At 39.1% G+C, this 19,342-nt stretch overlaps 1 pseudogene; it reads left to right on the top strand.

The window, feature by feature from the left end:
- Positions 1 to 1,188: 1,188 nt before the first annotated feature.
- LOC110134739 (nuclear receptor coactivator 4-like) lies at positions 1,189 to 16,761 on the top strand (annotated as a pseudogene).
- Positions 16,762 to 19,342: the final 2,581 nt, after the last annotated feature.

Raw genomic sequence — 19,342 nt, 5'->3', positions numbered from 1 at the left:
CTCTCAAGGTGGACAGCAAGTACCTGAGTATCCAATAAAAGGTAATCGTCTGAGGAAATTCTGTGGGGTTTTTTGTCTTTGTGCATATAGACAAGGCAAACGAACTGCTGGAGAGAAAGTCTCTCAGAAGTCTTCTAACCAATGACAGCCGACATGTGGGTGTATAAACATCTCACCATTTTCCCTCCTTTGCGGAGGTAACTCTGAGGTAGGTGCTACATTCTCTCTCGCAGAATTGTTCTCTAGTTACCCACAGTGGTATCCTCATCCTACATGCTAAAAGTGAGAATGTGGGAACTGAAAACAAAAGTACTGTCTCATTTACAATTGTCAATCAATCTTTGTTGGTTTTCTTCCCCTCTTTGTCTCACTTTGGCAAGTCTCCTCCTGCTGTTATCTGGGATAACAGCCCAAATAAACTACTTGCATTTGAACCCTTACCTTGGGGTCTCCTTCAGGAGAAACCCAGACTAAGACAGGTTGGGTCTGTCTTAGATATGAAAGGAAAAAACAATTCTCCTGTGAGAACTGCATTCCACTGATTCGGAGTTCGATTTTACTAGGCACAAGAGGTACCAAAAAAATATCAAGTGACAAAGTTATTTTGAAAATTGGGGAAAAGAAAGAAACACATCTACAGCACCTGAAAAAAGCAAATTCAAAACCATTCCAGAAAATTGTTTCCCTAAAACTTGCCATATTTACTCTCTTCAAGGGGAGAACATTTTGGGAACTTAAAAATGAGTTCATAATACAGTATTATTAAAACACACAAATAACCTACTATGAATGAGTCCAAAACAAAGTAAGCAGAGATTCGTGCTCTCCAAAACATGATGTAACAACAACTTGATGATAAAATACCTTTTAAATTATTAGTCATTTTTAAAATCACAGAAACAAGAGACTTTGCTTCTAGTCTGGTGGTTAAGACTCCATGCTTACAATGCAGGGGGCATAGGTTCAATGCCTCATCATGGAACTAGGATTCCACATGCTGTCTGGAGCAGCCAAAATTTTTTTTAATTTTTTAATTACAATAAGAAAATAAAATTACAGAAAAGAAATACATAAGGATGATGATAGCTAAGCTAATAACTTGGGTCTTGTTCACTATTATTTTTTTTGTTAGACAAAGAAACTGGTCTTCTCACAGTAACAAATGCATACATCATCACTCTTTTCAACATGGTACTAGAAATTTTAGCCAGTGCAATGAAGCAAGAAATAGAAGACACATTGGAAAGAAGAAATGCAACTGTATTTGCAGACAACATGATTGTCTACGCAGACAATCTCAAGTAATCTACAAAAAGACCTCTAGGACTAATGAGTTCAGCAAGTTGAAGATACAAGAAACATACACACAAAAAAGAATGAGTTGCTAAGTTAGACACAGAAAGACAAATATCATATCACTTGTATTTGGAATCCAAAAAAGGGCACAAATGAACTTATTTGCAAAACAGAAGTAGAGTCACAGATGTAGAAAATGAACCTATGATTACCAGGGGATAAGGAGAGGAGGGAACACTGGGAGACTGGGATTGACATAAACACCCTACTACATATAAGAGAGAGAACAATAAGAACCTACTGTAAATAGAGGGAACTCTACTCTATATTGAGAAATACAGTAGAAAATATATTTTCTCCTCAATACAGGAGAAAAGGTCTTAAAAAAGTAGATATACATATATGTGTATCTGATTCACTTTCCCATATATATCTGAAAATAACACAACATTGTAAATCAACTATACTCCAATAAAAATTTCAAAAATAAAATCAATTAAAATCAACTGCATTTCTATATATTAAAAATGAACATGTGGAAACTGAAAATTAAGAACACAATACCATCTACTATGCTGCAGTCCATGGGGTTGCAAAGAGTCGGACATGACTGAGCGACTGAACTGAACTGAACCACCTACTACTGATCCAAAGAGTAGCACACGACTGAGCAACTTTCACTTTCTACTGACCCCCAAAAATAAAACGCTTATGTTTAAACCTAACAAAACATGTATAGTACACAAAATGCTGATGAAAAAATATCAAAGTAGACCAAAATAAACAGTGAGACATATTAGGTCCATAACTCAATATAAAGTTGCCAATTCTCTACAAACTGCTCAGCTTTAATGCAATTTCATCAAAATTTTGGCAAAATTCATTTGCCAAATAATCTAGATGAGTAAGTTTTAAAATTTAAATGGAAACGAGCTAGGCTTAGCTAAAACAATCTTGAAGGGGAAAAAAAGAGTAGGAGGTAACACTCTAACTAATATTAAGTTTTTCTATATAGCAACAGTAACCAAGAATGTGTGGCATCAGCAGAGACACATAGGTCAAAAGAACAGAATACAGAACCCAGAAACAGACCCACCAAATATGCTTAATGGCTCTTTGAAAAAAGAGCAAAAGCAATTCAACGGAAAGAGGATAACCTATTCAAAAACTGGTGCTGGAGAAATCAGACTTCCAGAGGCGCAAATGAACTAAATAAATCACAGCCTGACTCTCATACCTCATATAAAAATTAACTCAAAACGGATTATGGACTTAGATGTAAAACAGAAAACAGTGGAACACTTGGGAAAAACTGAAAGGGAAAATTTGGGGGCCTATAGAAATGTAAAGAGTTCATCTTCTGGTCAATCACTTGTAAAAGAATGAAACTAGAACACTTTCTAACACCATACACAAAAATAAACTCAAAATGGATTAAAGATCTAAATGTAAGACCAGAAACTATAAAATTCCTAGAGGAGAACATAGGCAAAACTCTCTCCGACATAAATCACAGCATGATCCTCTATGACCCACCTCCCAGAATACTGGAAATAAAAGCAAAAATAAACAAATGGGACCTAATTAAACTTAAAAGCTTTTGCACAACAAAGGAAACTATAAGCAAGGTGAAAAGACAGCCTTCAGAATGGGAGAAAATAATAGCTAATGAAGAAACAAAGGATTAATCTCAAAAATATACAAGCAACTCCTGCAGCTCAATTCCAGAAAAATAAATGACTCAATTAAAAAATGGGCCAAAGATCTAAACAGACATTTCTCCAAAAAAGACATACAGGTGACTAACAAACACATGAAAAGATGCTCAGCATCACTCATTATCAGAGAAATGCAAATCAAAACCACAATGAGGTACCATTACACGCCAGTCAGAATGGCTGCTATCCAAAAGTCTACAAGCAATAAATGCTGGAGAGGGTGTGGAGAAAAGGGAACCCTCTTACACTGTTGGTGGAAATGCAAACTAGTACAGCCACTATAGAGTGGAGAACAGTGCGGAGATTCCTTTAAAAACTGGAAATAGAACTGCCATATGACCCAGCAATCCCACCCTGGGCATACACACCGAGGAAACCAGATCTGAGACATGTGCACCCCAATGTTCATCGCAGCACTGTTTACAACAGCCAGGACATGGAAGCAACCTAGATGCCCATCAACAGACAAATGGATAAGAAAGTTGTGGTACATATACACAATGGAATATTCAGTTCAGTCGCTCAGTCATGTCCAACTCTTTGCAAACCCATGAATTGCATCACGCCAGGCCTCCCTGTCCATCACAAACTCCCGGAGTTTGTTCAAACTCATGCTCATCGAGTCAGTGATGCCATCCAGCCATCTCATCCTCTGTCATCCCCTTCTCCTCCTGCCCCCAATCCCTCTCAGCATCAGGGTCTTTTCCAACGAGTCAACTCTTCCCATGAGGTGGCCAAAGTATTGGAGTTTCAGCTTCAACATCAGTCCTTCCAATGAACACCCAGGACTGATCTCCTTTAGGATGGACTGGTTGAATCTCCTTGCAGTCCAAGGGACTCTTAAGAGTCTTCTCCAACACAGTTCAAAAGCATCAATTTTTTGGTGCTCAGCTTTCTTCACAGTCCAACTCTCACATCCATACATGACCACTGGAAAAACCATAGCCTTGACCACATGGACCTTTGTTGGCAAAGTAATATCTCTGTTTTTTAATATGCTGTCTAGGTTGGTCATAACTTTCCTTCCAAGGAGTAAGTGTCTTAATTTCATGGCTGCAGTCACCATCTGCAGTGATTTTGGAGCCCCAAAAAATAAAGTCTGACACTGTTTCCACTGTCTCCCCATCTATTTCCCATGAGGTGATGGGACCAGATGCCATGATCTTAGTTTTCTGAATGTTAAGCTTTAAGCCAACTTTTTCACTCTCCTCTTTCACTTTCATCAAGAGGCTTTTTAGTTCTTCTTCACTTTCTGCCATAAGGGTGGTGTCATCTGCATATCTGAGGTTATTGATATTTCTCCTGGCAATCTTGATTCCAGCTTGTGCTTCTTCCAGACCAGCGTTTCTCATGATATACTCTGCATATAAGTTAAATAAGCAGGGTGACAATATGCAGCCTTGACGTACTCCTTTTCCTATTTAGAACCAGTCTGTTGTTCCATGTCCAGTTCTAACTGTTGCTTGTATTACTCAGCCATTAAAAAGAATGCATTTGAATCAGTTCTAATGAGATGGATGACACTGGAGCCCATTATACAGAGTGAAGTAAGCCAGAAAGATAAACACCAATACAGTATACTAACGCATATATATGGAATTTAGAAAAATGGTAACAATAACCCTATATGCAAGACAGAAAATGAGACACAGATGTATAGAACAGACTTTTGGACTCTATGGGAGAAGGCAAGGGTGGGATGATCTGAGAGAACAGCATCGAAACTTGTATATTATTAAGTATGAAACAGATCACCAGTCCAGGTTGGATGCATGAGACAAGTGCTCGGGGCTGGTGCACTGGGATGACCCAGAGGGATGGGATGGGGAGTGAGGCGGGAGGGGGGTTCAGGATGGGGAACACATGTAAACCCATGGCTGATTCATGTCAATGTATAGCAAAAACCACTACAATACTGTAAAGTAATTAGCCTCCAACTAATAAAAATAAATGGAAAAAAAAGAGTTCATCTTGACAACTTACATATGATCCATAAAAGGAAAATGATGAATTTCACCTCATCAAAATTTAAAATGTTTGCTCTGCAGAGACCCTGTGAAGAGAATTAAAAGGCACGGACTAATAAAAAGTATTTGTAAGCCATTTATCCAACAAAGGACTTCTATCCAGAGTGTTTATACACAAAACAAAAAAATTCAACCACACGCATAAAAAACCCAATTAAAAACTGGACAAAGGTTATGAGCAGGTATCTCAGCAAAATGGATATACAGATAGCAAATAAGTTCATACAAATACGTTTAACATCTTCTGTCATTAGAAAAATGCAAATTAAAATCTCAGAGTTATCACTACCTTATCAGAATAGCTAAAACTTAAACAGTGACAACACCAAATGGTGGCATGGGGAAGCTGAATCACTCACACATTGCTGACAGGAAGGTAAAATGGCACAGCCACTCTGGAAAGCAGTTAGGCAGTTTTATATAAAACTAAACATGCAACTATTATACACCCAAAATTGTACTCTTGTTCATTTATCCCAGAGAAATAAGAATTTACATCCACATGAAAAGTTGTACACAATTGTTCCATCAATGCTATTCATAATAACCCAAAGCCAGAAATAACACAACTGCCCTTCAATGAATGAATGCTTAAACAAACTGTGGTACATCCACACCATGTAACGCTGCTGCTGCTGTCACTTCAGTTGTGTCCGACTCTGTGTGACCCCATAGACGGCATCCCGCCAGGCCCCGTCCCTGGGATTCTCCAGGCAAGAACACTGGAGTGGGCTGCCATTTCCTTCTCCGATGCATGAAAGTGAAAAGTGAAAGTGAAGTCTCTCAGTCATGTCCGACTCTTCGCGACCCCATGGACTGCACCAGGCTCCTCCGTCCATGGGATTTTCCAGGCAAGAGTACTGGAGTGGGTTGCCATTGCCTTCTCTGACCATGTAACACTACTCAGGAATAAAAAGGAACAAACTATTGACCCATGCAACAACCTGGATGAATTTCAAGCGAATGATGTTGAATAATAAAATACAATCCCCAAAGATTATATATTATAGGATTCCATTCAAATGACACTCTCAAAATATTTTATAAACAGAGAGCAGATCAGTGATCAGCAGGAGGTGGGGGTGGCAGGGGAAGAAGGCTGTGGGAGGGAGGTGAGTGTGGATGCAGAAGAGCAGCCTGAGGGAACACGTGGTGATGAAATTGCCCTATATCCAAACTGTAGCAGCAGACACACAAAACCACACAGATGATAAAATCACATATGAAAAGAATAAACACACACATTTCACATACAAGTAAGTACAAGTAAAAAGGAAGAAATGCAAACAAGATCAGTGGATTGTATCAATGTCAATATCCTGATTGTGATACTGTACTATATAGCCTGTAAGACTTTTTAATAATTATACTGTACTATATAGCCTGTGAGACTTTTTAATAATTAAATTTATTTATTTTTAATTGAAGGATAATTGCTTTACAATATCGTGTTGGTTTCTGCCAAGCATTAACATGAATCAGCCCTAGTTATACCTACGTCCGCTCCCTCTTGTGTCTCCTTCCCTAGGAGGCAAGATGCTTTCACTGTGGACACTAAGTAAAGGGTACCAAGGGTCTCCCTTCTGTCATTTCTCACAATTGCATGTGAGTCTACAGTTACCTCACAATTAAAGTGTATTTTAAAAACATGTTAATGAAAACACAAAAAAGTATACAGAATGTGTAAATTGAAACACAATCCACTAAAAATATTGCACAAAACAATTCCCACTTTTCTGTAATTTCTATACTTGGCTTTAGTTTGCAACAGACTAAAGCAGAGAGCTTCTTAGGAAGGGCTTACAATTTATGTAATAAAATAAAGTAGCACCACAACATATCACAGTTAAAGACCATGAGGGAATTCCCTGGTGATCCAATAAATTAGGACTCCATGCTTCCAGTGCCAGGGCCTGGGTTGAATCCCTGGTTGAGGAACTAAGATCCCACAAGCCACTCTGACAAGCCATGCAGCACACCCCCACCCCCTACCCCTCCCCACCTTGCAAGGGCTACTGTCTAGCTGCAGTGTGCAGGCTACTCATTGTGGTGGCTTCCCTTGTTGGGGAGCTCTGGGGCTTGCAGGCTCAGTAGTTGTGGCACATGGGCTTAGTTGCTCTGTGGCATGATTATTTTCCCAGGCCTGGGATCGAACACGTATCCTTTGGCAACACGTGTTGCAAGGCAGACTCTTAGTCACAAGACCACTATGGAAGCCCAAAAATGAGGTTCTGAGCAGAGTGCAAGTGTGCTCAGTCACTCAGCTGTGTCTGACTATTTGCGACCCCATGGATTGTGGCCCACCAGGCTCCTCTGTCCATGGAAATTTCTGCGCAAGAATACTGGAATGAGTTGCCATTTCCTACTCCAGGGAACAATCCCAACCCAGGGATCAAACCTGAGTCTCTTGTGCCTCCTGCATTAGCAGACAGATTCTTTACCACTGCACCACCTGGGAAGCCGCTCTGAAGACAGTAGGTTCAAGTTTGATCTTTGCTACTTTCTGGATGTGTTATTTTAGGAGCTACTTAACCTCTCTAATCTCCAAATTTCCTATCAGAAAAATACAAATCATAGTATCTAATTCAATAGGTGTTATGAGCATCAAATGAAAGAATACATGTAAGACACCTGATACACAGATGACCATAATAAAAGCTCATTAAAATTAAATATGGCTTATATGTGCATGTGCTGTCATGTGGCACTGGCTGTACTTGGATTCTGAATTATGGTTTAGGGTCTCTCTCCTCTCTCTCACAAATACACACACACAAACACATACAATATTCAGAGATCATGAGTTTCCTTTCACAATTGCCTATCTTTGTTTTGGTTTTTTTTTTTTTTTTTTTTTCAGAACCCCATAGCTCTGCTTTATGCCACAGGAGAAAAACAAATTCATATATCATAATTCAACTATGGCACAACACATGTGCATCCAAATTAAGTTCAGTTCACTAGCTCGATCGTATCCGACTCTTTGCAACCCCATGGACTACAGCACGCCAGGCTTCCCTGTCCATCACCAACTCCTGGAGCTTGCTCAAACTCATGTCCATTGAGTCAGTGATGCCATCCAACCATCTCATCCTCTGTCTTCCCCTTCTCCTCCTGCCTTCAATCTTTCCCAGCATCAGGGCCTTTTCCAGTGAGTCGTTTCTTCACATCAGGTGGCCAAAGTATTGGAGTTTCAGCTTCAACATCAGTCCTTGCAGTGAATATTCAAGACTGATTTCCTTTAGGATGGACTGGTTGGATCTCCTTGCAGTCCAAAAGACCCAAGAGTTTTCTCCAACAGTTCAGTTCAGTCGCTCAGTCGTGTCTGACTCTTTGTGACACCATGAATCGCAGCACGCCAGGCCTCCCTGTCCATCACCAACTCCCAGAGCCCACAGTTCAAACGCATCAATTCTTTGGCACTCAGCTTTCTTTATAGTCTAACTCTCACATCCATCCATGACTACTGGAAAAACCAAAGCTTTAACTAGACGGACCTTTGTTGGCAAAGTAATGTCTCTGCTTTTTAATATGCTATCTAGGTTTGTCATAGCTTCTTCCAAGGAGCAAGTATCTTTTAATTTCATGGTGTCAGTCACCACCTGCAGTGATTTTGGATCCCAAAAAAAAATAATCTCTTGCTATTTCCATTGTTTCCCCATCCAAATTAACATGCCATATTTCTGAGGCATTCCAGTGATCTTTCAGAGACACAGACTGGAACTGCAGAAGCTGCCAACTGGCCTCACTCTTTGTATATCTTGTATATCAACACTTAATCCACTACTCTTTCATGCTTACAACAATACTATAGGTAAGTACTTTACAGATGAGGAAACTGAGGCTTAGAAAGATTAAGCAATTTGCCCAAGGTCAGAGAGCTAAAATCTAAAAGCAAAAATGTTAACACACAATCATCTGGCCCTCAAGCCAATGTTCCCAGTTATTCTCTAAAAGTAAATATCAAATCAGAAATTTATAACCTTTCTGATCACATAAGATCAGAGCTCAGATTCCAGAGTGAAACCAAGTAGGATTACTCCTTAGTGGTAGTGAGGAGTGTTTGGTTTGTGACCATTAATGATTTCCTGATTCCTATACCACCTTCTGACTTCAGCAATTTGTGTTACCTCTCCAGGCTTCAGTTTGCTCACCTATTAAATTTTAAATTAATATCTTCTCCAAAAACAGACATTTCTGCAGATTAAGAGAGATAATGCATTTAAATTGCCTTAGAAAAATGTGACGCTTCCAACCTCCCATCACTGCCACCATTGTTGCCAAAATGTGTCCACTGATAGAGAAATGTGAGACAACAAATCAATTCTAAATATATAAAAACAAAAACACAAATAATACATATTCCTCCTGGGACTGTTAGAAGGAAAACCAGAATATTCTCTGTGGCTTGCACAACAAGCTCTCTGGCTCTTTCTTTCTTGGCCTGTCCCGACTCCCAGAGTCAGAACTTATGCCAGATAGCTTTGAATGTGAGCATCTGTTTGCTCTTCCATCAGTCCCCACAAAGCAGTATATGAGCTTGCTGTTGTCTCAGTTAATCCTGTGAACATGAAGAAAATTCCGAGGAGATTTCACTGGAGTTCCTTTTCTATGCACGGAAGCACCTGCCCTTCTGTCACAGCTCTACCATCTGGCAATAAATGTTCTCATGAATCTGTGTACATTGTTTTAACAAATATGGCCCCATCTTTTCACACAAGGAATAATCTGGCAAATTCTGATTCCAGACAAGAGCACTGATGAACATGGGGTTTAGGGAATATGAAGTTTGCAATGACCCATCAAAGCAGACTGTGAGCTCTGGCCCTGCAACAATCCTGCAGAACACTGATTAACACAGAGAAATAAATTGTCATCCACATAGTGACTGCCAAGGATGACAGTGAGCAGATTTTTTTCCTTAATCATTCAGAAGTGGTCATCTGGTTTCTCATTGCTTCTTGACAAACCCAAACTCAAGGTCCCCACCTCTTTCCCTCCCAGTTTATTTCCAGACTGTCTATACCTTCCCAGCCCTCATTACGTGACAGCTCTAGCTATGCCCTTGGAGAAATATTGCCAGCTGATAACCAGTGGGTTTTTTGTTTGGGTTTTTTTTTTTTTTAACTACAGTGTTATGCCCATATCAAGCATATCTTGGATTCTATATAGAAAGCCAATTTAAAAGTTTATAACCAATGCAAATTTTTAAAACTCAGCACTGCCCATCTCATTAACTGGCATTATTTTATATACATTTATATACACTCACTCAGGATCAGGTACAGAATATTATTCCATGAAGTTTAAAGTAATGAACAAATACATCAGACCTAAGTTCATTCACTAGCTAATGTTCACTAGAAGTAAACATTAAAGATGTATTTTAGACACTTTAATTATAAATCTGACAGTAATAATTTCTGACTCATTAAAAGTTTCTGTTCTTTTTAATTTATTTTTTAATTGAGGGGTAATTGTTTTGCAGAATTTTGCTGTTTTCTGTCAAAACTCAACATGAATCAGCCATAGGTGTACATATATCCCCTCACTCTAAAGCTTCCCTCCCGTCTTCCTCCCCATCCCACCCCTCTAGGTTGATCCAGAGCCCCTGAGTTCCCTGAGACATACAGCAAATTCCCATTGGCTATCTATATATTTAATTGAAACATCAATTAAGATTAAATTATACTTTTGGTGGTTTAGAAACTAAACAATAAAGCTGGAATGTGCCAGTTTGCAGATGATTAATTCATATTAGACACAGATAGTCACTATATTGCCTTGAATATATATTTTTCACTCAGCAAGAAAAATGAGCACATGATCATGATTTAACAATTTGTAAGGTTCAAGTTTAATTTTCTGCCTTTCCTCAAGTAAGTCAAAACTCATAGGTATTGCATTTTAATCCCTTTTAACAATTCTTAGTTATTAATAATTATTTTAATTAGAAGATTTTGATGTTTTATGAGTTCTTAATCTATACAAAACGTGGCATTTTGTTGGTGGTTGAAACCATTCAGGAATTCAATATACAGGCTACTTTATTACCTTTGTAAAATGAAGAATAATTATCAGTTTTCTAAATGGACTTTCATTTATCTAATCTTCTTTGAGCATCTATACTTGCCAGCTACTGCTCTGGGTTGTTCGGATTCTGACTGAAGAACAAGATTCTGTCTTTAGGAAGTTGACACTCTATTGAGTAGGATAAGGAAAGACAATCATTACAAGCATAATTTACCTAGATTTTCATTCGCAATGGTTATTTCCCTCTCTTTATAGTATTCATATTCTGTGTTCATGTTTTGAAAACTGAAATGGCATTACAATCCAAAAATCATAACAGCATACCAATGAATAAAAATAGATTTTGGCTGAATTTTCTCTGGATAGGAAGTGATTTCTAGTTTGAGAGAATACTGTGCTTCATTTTGCTGAATATGGTGACTAATGTTCAGTTTTTTAATTTTAACATTAATAACAATGGCCAAACTTGATTGATATCTAATTCAGCCATATGACATGAACAATCTAGTTTTGTCTGTATGGCATTTAATCATGTGCAACTATTTTAAATAGATAGGCATTAAAATAAAAAAAATTAGTCTGCTATAAAACATGTTCATATGAGAATAACAAATTTTGTGTCAATTCATTGCAGTCTGACATTTGTTCTGACTGATTATCCAGTCAAGAGTAATTTGTTCCTTAAATAGCTAGGTTTAACTTAGCTTTCTGGTTTTGAAAATATCACCATCTAATTCAATGTTTACCTATGTTCAGTCACTAAATAGAAACTGTTATAAGCCCCATATAATAAAAAACCCAAATCATACCTTTCCAACCCTTACCTGATGTCTTCAATGGAAAAAGATTTGCTTAAATAACCACACATAAGGAAAAATAAAGTAACAGGTGACAGGAATCCTGCAATCATTATAAGGGACTGGAATGCAAGTGTAGGAAGTCAAGAAACACCTGGAGTAACAAGCAAATTTGGCCTTGGAGTAAAGAATGAACCAGGACAAAGGCTAATAGAGTTTTGCCACGAGAAACACCCTCTTCCAACAATGCAAGAGAAGAGTCTACACATGGACATCACCAGATGGTCAACACCAAAATCAGACTGATTATAGTCTTTGCAGTCAAAGATGGAGAAGCTCTATACAGTCAGCAAAAACAAGACCAGGAGCTGACTGTGGCTCAGATCATGAACTCCTTTCTGCCAAATTCAGATTTAAATTGAAGAAAGTAGGGAAAACCACTGGACCATTCAGATATGACCTAAATCAAATCCCTTTTGACTATATGGTGGAAGTGAGAAACATATTTAAGGGACTAGATCTTAGAGACAGAGTGCCTGATGAACTGTGGACGGAGGTTCATGACATTGTACAGGAGGCAGGGATCAAGACCATCCCCAAGAAAAAGAAATGCAAAAAACAGCAAAATGGCTGTCTGAGGAGGCCTTACAAATAACTGTGAAAAGAAGAGAAGTGAAAAGCAAAGGAGAAAAGGAAAGATACACCCATTTGAACGCAGAGTGTCAAAGAATAGCACGGAAAGATAAGAAAGGCTTCCTCAGGGATCAGTGCAAAAATATAGAGGAAAAAAACAGAATGGGAAAGACTAGAGATCTCTTCAAGAAAATTAGAGATACCAAGGGAACATTTCATGCAAAGATGGGCTCAATAAAGGACAAAAATGGTATGGACCTAACAGAAGCAGAAGATATTAAGAAGAGGTGGCAAGAACACACAGAAGAACTATACAAAGAACATCTTCAGGACCCAGATAATCATGATGGTGCAATCACTCACCTAGAGCCAGACATCCTGGAATGTGAAGCCAAGCTGGCCTTATGAAGCATCACTATGAACAAAGCTAGTGGAGGTGATGGAATTCCAGTTGAGCTATTTCAAATCCTTAAAGATGATGCTGTTACAATGTTGCACTCAATAGCCAGCAAATTTGGAAAACTCAGCAGTGACCACAGGACTGGAAAAGGTCAGTTTTCATTCCAATCCCAAACACAGGCAATGCCAAAGAATGCTCAAACTACCACACAATTGCACTCATCTCACACCATTAAAGTAATGCTCAAAATTCTCCAAGCCAGGCTTCAACAATACTTGAACTGTGAATTTCCAGATGTTCAAGCTACTTTTAGAAAAGGCAGAGGAACCACAGATCAAATTGCTAACATCTTCTGGATCATCAAAATGCAAGAGAGTTCCAGAAAAACATCTACTTCTGCTTTATTGACTATGCCAAAGCCTTTGAGACTCTGTGGATCACAATCAACTGTGGAATATTCCAAAAGAGATGGGAATACCAGACCACCTGACCTGCCTTTTTAGAAACCTGTATGCAGGTCAGAAAGCAACAGTTAGAACTGGACATGGAACAACAGACTGGCTCCAAATAGGAAAAGGGGTATGTCAAGGCTGTATACTGTCACCCTGCTTATTCAACTTATATGCAGAGTACATCATGCAAAACCTGGACTGGATGAAGCACAAGTTGGAATCAAGATGGCCGGGAGAAACACCAATAACCTCAGATATGCAGATGGCACCACCCTTATGGTAGAAAGTGAAGAACTAAAGATCCTCTTGATGAAAGTGAAAGAGAAGAGTGAAAAAGTTGGCTTAAAACTCAACATTCAGAAAACTAAGATCATGACATCTGGTCCCATCACTTCATGGCAAATAGATCAGGAAACTGTGGAAACAGTGACAGACTTTACTTTTGGGGCTCCAAAATCACTGCAGATGGTGACTGCAGCCATTAAATTAAAAGGCTCTTACTCTGTGGAAGGAAAGTTATGACCAAACTAGACAGCATATTAAAAAGCAGAGACATTATTTTGCCAACAAAGGTCCATCTAGTCAAGATTATGGCTTTTCCAGTAGTCACGTATGTATGTGAGAGTTGGACTATAAAGAAAGCTGAGTGCAGAAGAATTGATGCTTTTGAACTGTGGTTTTGGAGAAGACTCTTGAGAGTCCCTTGGATGGCAAGGAGATCCAATCAGTTCATCCTATAGGAAATCTGTCCTGAATATTCACTGCAAGGACTGATGTTGAAGCTGAAACTCCAATATTTTGGCCATCTGATGTAAAGAAATGACTCATTTGAAAAGACCCTGATGCTGGGAAAGATTGAAGATAGTAGGAGAAGGGGATGACAGAGGATGAGATGGTTGGATGGCATCACCAACTCAATGGACATGAGTCTGGGTAAACTCCAGGAGATGGTGATGGACAGGGAGGCCTGAAATTTTGCAGTCCATGGGGTGGCAAAGCGTCAGACATTACTGAGCGACTGAACTGAACCGATATATGACAAACCCCCAGCAAATATTATCCTCGATGGAAAAAAATTGAAAATATTTCCTCCAAAATCAGGGACAAGACAAGCGTGCCCACTTTCACCACTACTGTTCAGCATAGTTTGGAAGTGCTAGCCATAGCAATAAGAGGAGAATTAAAAGGAATTCAGACTAGAAAAGAAAAATGCAAAACTCTCACTGTTTTAGATGATATGATTCTCCACACAGAAAACCCTAGGGTACTTCCAGATGTGCTGGTGGGGCAGGGCGCTCTCTGAGAGCCCAGGGACTTTTTTTACCCAGGCCTGGATAAAGCAGCGTCCTGCTTGCTGGGCAGCTCACACATGGGGGCCTAGCTTGAGAGGAGGAACAAGGTGCAGAAGACCAGAGTAGCTGCTCTCTGGATCAGAGAGCAGCCAGAGAGGACCAGAGGACCAGCACTCACAGGACCAGAGTGGCTGCTCCACTAACAGAAAACTCCTTTTGAGGTGCTGTGATCCACAGAAGGACTTGGAGTTTGCAATTGGTAGAGTTCTCCCAGCTGAGCAGCAAATTAAAGAAAACTTGCGAGAAGTCAAAGCCCAGATTCATTGCTGAATAAGTCACCACCTGGAATGCCTTGGATCGCTTCTTGGCCTTTTGGCTAAGATCAAGTGTGGAATGCCTTGGAAGCTGTTAGGTTTGATTGTATGAACAAGTATATCTCATCTATCAGCTTAAAGAGAAGATGCTCCAGCAGCAGACCCAATAGCTCTACTGGTTACTGGGCCAGTTCAATTGTCTTATTCATCAACTGGAGCACACCCAAAACAAAGACCTAGCCAATCAAGTCTCAACATGCCTGGACAGGCTGGGCAGTCTGACCCTCAAACCTAAAGATTCAAGTGCCCTACTCTGAAGCTGATATAACTTCCCCACGCCAGGCAATCACCACGTTTGGGTCTCTCAAGACCATTCAAATTCCTGAGCACCTGATGGCTCATGCTAGTTCATCAAATATTGGGTCCTTCTTAGAGAAGAGAGGCTATATCCCATTGCCAGAGCAGAAGTCAGCATCCAGCACCACAGCTGTCCCTCTCAGTGAATGGCTCCTTGGAAGTAAACCTGCCGTTGGTCACCAGGCTCCTTACCTACCCAGCACCAATCTCCAGGACTGGCTCAACCAAAAGCAGACCTTGGAGAACAGCCAGACATCTGATAGAGCCTGCAGTTTCTTAAATAATGTCTGGGGCAACCTAAAGGGTTTGGAAAACTGACTCCACAAGAGTCAGCAACAAGAAGTTTCTGAAAAACCAAGTTACCAAGAAGTCTTAACAGCTATACCACTACCAGTTCTTACTCCACTGAAATTGAAAAGGTTAGCTATCTAGAGCCTCTTGATCAAGATGAGATGGATCTTTCTGGTTGGCTGGTAACTCCCCTAGGGATCCCATAAGCTTGAGAAACCTGGGAACAGCAGCTGTGAAACCTCCAGTGAGAAGTTTAAGCTCTTGTTCCAGGTGTTCCCGGAGTCCTACAATGTGAATGATTGCCTTGTCAAGTCTGATTCCTGTACCAATTGTCAGGGTAACCAGCCCAAAGGTGTGGAGATTGAGAACCTGGGCAATCTGAAATGCATGAATGACCACTTGGAGGCCAAGAAACCCTTGTCCACTCCCAGCCTGACTACTGAGGATTCACTTGTCCAGAACCACCAAGACCCATATAAAGTGGAAGTGGTCTGCAAAGCCAATGAGCCCTATACAAGTTTTGCAGAGCGCATGTGTGATGAAAATTGTGAGAAGGAAGCTCTGTGTAAATGGCTTCTGAAGAAAGAAGGAAAGGATAAAAATGGTATGCCTGTGGAACCAAAACCTGAACCTGAGAAACATAAAGATTCCCTGAACATGTGGCTCTCTCCATCCAGAAGAGAGGCAGCAGAACAAACTAAGTCACCAAAGGCAATGGCTTCTTCTAGAATTGCTGATTCCTTCCAAGTCATCAGGAACAGTCCCTTGTCAGAGTGGCTCATGACCCCCTCACACAAAGAAGGATGTCCCAACAAGGAAGTGCCTCTTATAGAGGACAGGGGTGGCGAACAAAAGCTTACAAGCCCCTTGGCCACTGCCTGGTGTCCCTTTAACACAGCTGACTGGGTCTTGCCAGGAAAGATGACAGGAAATTTAGCCCATTATCCTCAGGAGAAGACAAGTGGCTACTCTGAAAGAAGGCCAAGGAAGTATTGCTTAATTCACCCCTACAGGAGGAACACACCTTTCCCCTAGACCATTACGGCCTCCCAGCAGTCTGTGATCTCTTGGCCTGTATGCAGCATAAAGTTGATTTTTTTAAAAAGTAATTGTATTGAACCCCTCTACAGATGTAAAGGAATCAAGTACTAGTCAAGCAAATTTTCTACAGATTATCACAAATCCATGAGCTGAATGACTGCGGCTTGTGAAATCATTGTTTTTGGGTCTGATGTAGTTCCTTTCCTGCCCAATTTCGAACTAAAGAGAAATTAGTCATCAAATTATGAGTTACTGTGTAAAGGAAAATGGCTATTTGTTGATGCTTAGGTGATTCAGTTCCTTCTTACAGAAGTATTAATTCACCCCTACACTAGAAATGCATCTTAGTGGGTAGGTCTTTTTCATAAGCCTCCATGGCTCCTTAGATTGGGTTGTTATTAGAAGTACATTAAAACACTGCAGTTTTAAAAAATGAAATAGTTTGATAATCAAAGTGTATTGATGTATTCTAAAGCTAGTAAAATTACCCAATCTTTTGATTACCAGTCTTTGGATGCTTCCCTTATCATGCATTTTCTTCCATTAATGATGAATTCTTTTGTTTAATTAAGATATTATTGTATTTTACACAATTAACCTTGCCAATATAGTGGTTTTTCCTTACCAAAACATGTATTGAAAGTCTTGGCAATTTTTGACATTTATCACAAAACATTTCAGCTTAGGTTCCAGATTCTACATTATTTTTTTTCTTTTGAAAGAAACTCAGCTTTTGCAGTTCTGTCTTTATTCCCTTCTCTAAATGTTATTATGAAAAAAGACAGCTCTTTCAGAAGGGCTCCATATTGCTTGAAGACTATATTCAGGGTAGTTCTATCCTCTTTCAAAATACTCTGAAGAACTACAGGCAGAAGAGCCCCAGTGCCGACTAATCAAAAAAGCAAAGTATGTTGGAAATGTAGTACCTGAACTATTCACTATCCTAAGTGTTACTGGTGCATCCGGTGTAAATGGAAGCTGAACTTCACACCTGGTGCTTTTAACTAGCCATAAATTAAACATCCACTCACTGCAAGCATAGCATACCTATACCTTGAAAAGTATAATGCAGTGACATTTGAGTGAATAGGAAGTTTTGAACACTTGTGCCTTGGGGTGTTAGTTGAAGCGATGTTTCCTTAGTATCCTTAAAGTTATGTCCATGCTTTAAAAAGTTTCTCTGTAGGAGAGAGATGGTATTTATACCATGTTTTAAAATTCACTAAGATGAGACATCTTAGCTGCTTTCCACTTTTAAACTATTAAGCCACTCAACTTGCCTATGTTATTGGAAATACCTTTAAAGTTTGTGATGTGGTAATCTAGAAAGCCCTTTTGGGGAAACTTCAGTCCCAGTGTCATTGCCATACAGCTTCACTGGAGTTCTTAACCACAGCTGAAAGGAGCCTATTACTTTTCAGTTCTTCCAGACACCATTTAGAACTTTAAAGGTGGTGGGTAAAAACTTAAGAGCTTTTCCATTATCTTAGGTTGCAGGAAACTTTGTAGTTGAGGTTTAACACATTTTGTATCCCTAAATTAACATTAATCACTATGCTAATGAGTATGTAAAACATTCTTTTGCATTTGATGCATTTTGTACCTCCCTCCATTCATTAAAAGCATAAGAGCCAAAAAAAAAAGAAAGAAAACCTTAAAGATGCCACCAGAAAACTACTAGATGAATATAGTAAAGTTGCAGAAGATAAAATTAACACACAGAAATCCCTTGCATTCATATGAAAAATGAAAAATCAAATTCAAATGAAAAATCAGAAAATTAAGGAAATAATCCCATTCACCATTGAAACAAAAAGAATAAAATACTTAGGAATAAATTTACCTGAAGAAACAAAAGACTTGTATACAGAAAACTATAAAACACTGATGAAAGAAACCAAAGATGACACAGATAGATGGAGAAATATACCATGTTCTTGGATTGGTACAATCAGTATAGTAAAAATGAGTGTACTACCAAAGCAATCTATAGATTCAATGCCATTTCTATCAAACTACCAACAGTATTTTTCAAAGAACTAGAACAAATAATTTCACAATTTGTAAGGAAACACAAAAGACCATGAATAGCCAAAGCAACCTTGAGAAAGAAGAATGGAACTGGAGGAATCAACCTGCCTGACTTCAGACTGTACTACAAACTACAGTAATCAAGATAGTATAGTACTGGCACAAAGACAGAAATGTAGATCAATGGAACAAAATAGAAAGTCCAGAGATAAATCCACATACCTCTGGACACCTTATCTTTGACAAAGGAGGCAAATATATACAATGGAGAAAAGATAGTCTCTTCAACAAGTGGTGCTGGGAAAACTGATCAACTGCATGCAAAATAATGAAACTAGAACACTTTCTAACACCATACACAAAAATAAACTCAAAATGGATTAGAGACCTAAATGGAAGATGTTTCCTAGAGGAATACATAGGCAGAACACTCTGACATAAATCACAGCAAGAATCTCTATGACCCACCTAACAGTAATGGAAATAAAAACAAAAACAAACAAATGGGACCTAATTAAACTTAAAAGCACAGTGAAGGAATTTTGCACAATGAAGTAAACTATAAGCAAAGTGAAAAGAGAGCCCTCAGAATGGGAGAAAATAACAAACAAAACAACTGACAAAGAATTAATCTCCAAAATACACAAGTAGTTCATGCAG

This window comes from Odocoileus virginianus, chromosome 7, assembly GCF_023699985.2.
Source record: "Odocoileus virginianus isolate 20LAN1187 ecotype Illinois chromosome 7, Ovbor_1.2, whole genome shotgun sequence".
In the NCBI taxonomy this organism is placed as follows: Eukaryota; Metazoa; Chordata; class Mammalia; order Artiodactyla; family Cervidae; genus Odocoileus; species Odocoileus virginianus.
Note: the sequence above shows the minus strand (reverse complement) of the source record. Positions and strands in the feature narration are given on the sequence as shown.